We start from the raw sequence: 6,000 nt of genomic DNA on the forward strand, positions 1-6,000 counted from the left end.
ATGAAAATAACTATATATACCTCAAGATGTGCCTTAAATTTGTTGTGTTCTATTTTGGTGTTACTTCTATTAGTCATTTATTTCCAGTTCTATAAGGAGACCTGATAATAGTGAAGGTTTCCTAAGATTAATGATAAATATTAATGTTGGCCTATGTTCCTCTGAGATCTCTGCTGCCACTTTCCAGGCCTATGGTTGAAATGCTTTTCTAGAATTTCTAACCATCATCCATCATTAATCGGAAAATTTCACTTTAAATTTTAATTCCATTAATTTTATAAATGTGATTCAATAATCTGGCATTGTGAAAACACTGATCTCTCCATGGGAAACTATCAGATTATAGGATTTTTCTTGAGTATCAATATCTATTAAAAATACTTCTGGAATGGTGGATTTTCATATCTTTTTTGCATCTAGATACATTTCTTGGGTTCACTTAAAGCTAATTTATTTCTAATTATGTATTTTGATTTTATATTTTCTGTTGGTCAATTTTACTAATTATATTAGTAAAGATAAAGATATTTTATAAATCAAATTTACACAGATCCTTTGTGACTGGTACCTTCATCCTATGTTGTCATTGCGAGTTAGTATGCAGTTCCTTCCAAGGTGTAGATTGTGCATGCTAGTTCACCTTCACTATATATAGCGACACATTCACTATGCATGATATATATAGCGACACATTCACAAACAATATTCTTCTGATATTCACTGTTCCAAATTAAACCAAATGATTTTCCATTCCCTCATATTACTTGAATTAGCATTCTTCTCTGTATTTCACTTATGATTTTACCAAGCTGCTTTATTTTGAAATAATACAAGTATACATTAACCTATTTAATAATAACAAGGAACTGCCAATGCTGGTGTATACCAAAGATCGATACAAAATGCTGGAGTAACTCAGTGGGTCAGGCAGCATCTCTGGAGAAAATGGACAGATTACTTTTCAGGACCCAACTCATTTTCTCCAGGGATGCTGCCTGAGCCACTGAGATACTCCAGCATTTTGTGTTGATCTTAACCTATTTACTGTTTTATAGTGCTATGAATTTATCACTGTGAATATCAGTCCAGATTAATGATATCTTTTTAAATTCTTCAGAGCTTGACTACGTCCAAAAATTGAAATAAATATACTTTCTTTCAGTCTTTATACATACTATAATCTCCCTCAAATATAGACACAAAAGTGGTGGAGTAATTTAGCAGGTCAGGCAGCACGTCTGGAGGCAGATGATGGACCAGAAACGTCCTGACCAGAAATATCACTCGCCCTTTTTTTCCAGAGCTGCGGCCTGACTCTCTGAGTTACTGCAGCACTTTGTGTCTATCTTTGATATAAACCAGTATCTGCTGTTCTTTGTTTCTGCGTAATCTCCCTCAATTTCTATTCTACAATTTCATGCATTGCTACATGCATATCATTTAAAACTTTTACATTCTATAATAGTGTTGCTTAAACCAGAGGTTTCCAAAGTTTTTATTGCATCCCTTGGAAGTTTGTGTCAGAACAACCACCATTATTCCCATTATCGCAAACTTTCCAATTAAGAACAAGTTCTACTCCCAGTTACAAGCAGAAACTGAATGGGAAGGGTCGTACAGTGTTGGTTTAATAATTGGAGGATATCATTAGTGATTGCTTGCTTTGCAGCCAACTTATGCCACTGCCTTCAATAAGTGTGTTGAGAAATGTGTCCCAAAGAAACAGTTTGGCTGTTCCCCAAACAGAAACCATTGATGAACTGTCTCAGGTGAGGTCCAAGTCTGCAGTGTTTAAGCATAAAACAGTACAGCAGGATCTGGCCCATCAGCGCACAAAGACTGCTGAACATGATGCCAAGTTAATCTCTTATGCTTGCATGTAATCCATATCCCTCAACTCCTTGAATAGCATATGCCCATCTAAAACTTAAAAAACTTCTTAAATGCCACTTTCATATCAACGTCCACACCCACCCCTGGCAGCAAGTTCCAGGCACACACCACGCTGTATATAAAAAAAACTTCCCTCAAACATCTACTTTAAACTAACCCCGCAACCCTTGTCTTTAAAGTTATGCTCTCTTGTCTTTGATATTTCCAACAGCATGTGTGACAATATTGTCACATACAATATTTTCAATATAAATACCAATTGTAAATTCCAAAACCAGTCGGAAAGGATTTTTTAAAAAGTGTTTCAACCATTCTTTTATTTCCCCAGGATGAGTGGCCTCAGACTTGAACATCACTCAAATCATGAGTTTTTGAACAGCAAATGTCTTACAAATATCTATTACATAACACAATAGCTCTGGATACTGATGTGTGATAAGGCCATTGTAATTAATGAAAGGGCATTAAACTTCGGATTTGAGAAAATGAAAGTACCTTGATGCTATGAGTTATCTCCGACTGGGATCCATTGATGCAAACATTGTTTGTAAGGAGTTGTGTTATTTGCAGGTTTGTTTGAATCACTTGCTGTTTTCTTTCTCCAATCTGTGTCGCCTACAATCAGTTTTCATTGGTAAAGTTTACATTTATAAAATGTAATTTTTTCATGCTCTCTGTTCCTTTTCTGTGTGAATGGTACAAATTTGTAGTTACCTCATTTAGTGAGTTCCCCATTTGTTGTAATCTTCTTTAGGGTGGCTGTAGAGTTGCTGCCTTACAATGCCAGAGACCCAAGTTCAATCCTGACTATGCGTGCTGTCTGTTTGAAGTTTGTATGTTTTCCCAGTGACTGTATGGGTTTTCTCTGGGAGCTCTGGTTTCCTCCCACATTACAAAAGTGTACAGGTTTGTAGGTTAATTGGCTTCGGTAAAAATTATAAATTGTCCCTATTGTAGGATAGTTCTTGTGTACGGGGATCGCTGGTTGGTGCAGACTTGGCGGGCTGAATAGCCTCTTTCCACGCTGTATATGTAAACTAAACTAAACCAATTTGGAAAGAAACACTATTTTTCCGTTAAACTTGTATATTTCCTGTTTGTACATGTTTTTTTCAGTTGTAATGAACTAATTCTAAAGTGGACTTCAAATGCTTCATGAAAACATAAACGGCTACATTTTGGTTGGTCTGCAACAAGGATTTTTTTTTAACCAAATGAAATCTTTAACTTGCATTCCCACAGGAATCCCATGGTAAAGTTTCTGGTGACCATTGGATGTGACACTAAGCACTATTTGTGTGGTGATTTATTTTTGATCATCAGTTTTGGCAGGCTGCAGACAGCAAGGATATTATTGACCCCTCCCATGCTGTGCAGGTAAACAGTTGTGGTTGGAGCTCACTGCATAGATGTTTGGTATAAGAATGAGCTATTGTAATAATCTGCTTCATTTTTCCAAATACTCAAACTATTGTTAGCCTTTTCAGTCCTTCCCATCAGTGTAGAGGGATCAAGTTACTTCTTCCACTGCCTCCTCTCCACCCTGTCTCAATTTATATGCATAGTTATAGTCCTAATGTTAATATAGCAGACATATAAAATTAAAGGACAGAATCATTAAAATATTTTCTTCTTGTAATTTTAAGGATAAATTACTGCAGTAAAATAATGTAAAAAATGATTTGTAACTAGTATTGGAGTCGCTTAGGGATAATTTTTGCATACATATTGTAAAAATGACAACAGGCATGCAGTGATTTTTTTAGTGAAGGTCTGCATAGATACATTTCATTAATTTTATTAATGTTCCTTATTGAACCAATGTTACTCTAAAATATTTATAGTTGGAAAGCCTGGAGGTGATGTGACTTTTCATTTGGGTATAGGTAGCAATAATTAAGTTTCCTCTCAGCTTTGCAAAGATACATTAACAATTTAAATGGAATGACTATTGAATTGCGGTCTTGCCTTGGATAACTACACAGCTCACAAACACTACCAGCTCAACACTAAATTGTTAAATGTTGTCCGTATATCATCTTTATTTGTCCTCATCGTCACCTTCAGTTAGAATTAGTCTATAAAAGGATTTTTTTTTTAAATGTCTTCTCACAATACATTTTGCAAAATGTCTTAAACAGTTTACTCTTTCAAATATTTGGATGTCAGTACATACCTTTCCAGTCCTTTCTTTGATTCTTCTTAAGAATCAAAAATCTTTCAAATATCAGGTAACATTTCATGGCTACATCCGTTCTATTTATGATATCGACTCTCGAAATCTGGAAGTTACAGGCCCTTTTGAGTTGTTTCTTGACTGAAATGAATGTAACGCGGGTGCCACCTTGTACAGACAGTGGATCTGCATTGACTTGATACATGGGCCAACTAGCTATTTTTGAGTTGGAGGTCTGATATTTTAAAAGCCTTGTGTTGTGAAATGGTTATTGGTGGGTCAGAACCAGACAGAATATTAATTATCTTCAGATTAGTATACTGCACAGTAGGTCAGGTAGCATCTGTGGAATGAAAAACTGCTTCTCCTCTGTCGCTGCCTGGCCCGTTGAGTTTCCAGCATTTTCTGAATTTAATTTGGATTTCCAGCATCTATAGATTTTCAAGATTAAAGAGTTCTTATTTGTCATATGCATCACGTATGAACAGTAGCAATGAAATTCTTACTGTAGCATTAGAAGCACGATGGACATGACAGCAACAAAAAAATAAATATACAATAAATTATCTGTTATTCTAAATGGACTCGATGATGTTAGTGCAATAACTACAGTACATGGAGCAAGTAGTGTAGTACAAAGTCTATGGTTCAGTGCTCTGGCAGAGTTGTGCTGGCTGGTTCAAGAATATGATGATTGATTGTACCGGGCCCTGGTGAGACCGCACCTGGAGTACTGTGTGCAGTTTTGGTCTCCAAATTTGAGGAAGGATATTCTTGCTATGGAGGGCGTGCAGCGTAGGTTCACTAGGTTAATTCCCGGAATGGCGGGACTGTCGTATGTTGAAAGGCTGGAGCGATTGGGCTTGTATACACTGGAATTTAGAAGGATGAGGGGGGATCTTATTGAAACATATAAGATAATTAGGGGATTGGACACATTAGAGGCAGATAACATGTTCCCAATGTTGGGGGAGTCCAGAACAAGGGGCCACAGTTTAAGAATAAGGGGTAGGCCATTTAGAACGGAGATGAGGAAGAACTTTTTCAGTCAGAGGGTGGTGAAGGTGTGGAATTCTCTGACTCAGAAGGCAGTGGAGGCCAGTTCGTTGGATGCTTTCAAGAGAGAGCTGGATAGAGCTCTTAAGGATAGCGGAGTGAGGGGGTATGGGGAGAAGGCAGGAACGGGGTACTGTTTGAGAGTGATCAGCCATGATCGCATTGAATGGCGGTGCTGGCTCGAAGGGCTGAATGGCCTACTCCTGCACCTATTGTCTATTGAAACAATTCTCAGGATCCTGTATCATCTTCTCAATGGTGGTAGCAGCGAGAACAGAGTGTTCTTTAATGATATTAGCTGCCTTCTTGAAGCAGCATTTCCTCTAGATCCCATCGATAGTGGGGAGGTCAGTGCGCGTGTGGACCAGGTAATGCCCACCACTTTCTGCAGCTTTCTACTTTCTTGAGCATTCAAATTTCTGAACAAGGTTATGATTCTACCTGACAGTGGGTTCCTCGCTATCAGACTGTGTAATCAAAGGTATATAGAGCAGGGAACTGAGCATGCAGCCACAAGGTGCCCTGGTGTTGATGGTCAGCGAGGAGATTTTGTTGCCAATTGGTGCTGATTGAGGTCTGTTGATGAGGAAATCATTCTGTTGCAGAGGGAGAGCAGAGACCCAGTTCCCTGAGTTTGACAATGAATTTGGAAGGAATTATGAAGTTGAACGGCGAGCTGTAGTCATAGTAATGAGGCACAGAAATTATTTGTCCAGTATTTTTAGTCACAATAGTTACTGCTGACCTAGAAATCAATCATTACTGGTTTAAAACAAAAACTATACTATTGACTTCAGAATTTTTGTCTACAGATTCTTCCTCAGTCTTGACCACTGAATTTTCTGCAATCTTTCCTGAACATAGAATGTTTGCAA

Source organism: Rhinoraja longicauda, chromosome 5 (assembly GCF_053455715.1).
Source record: "Rhinoraja longicauda isolate Sanriku21f chromosome 5, sRhiLon1.1, whole genome shotgun sequence".
Classification (NCBI taxonomy): Eukaryota; Metazoa; Chordata; class Chondrichthyes; order Rajiformes; family Arhynchobatidae; genus Rhinoraja; species Rhinoraja longicauda.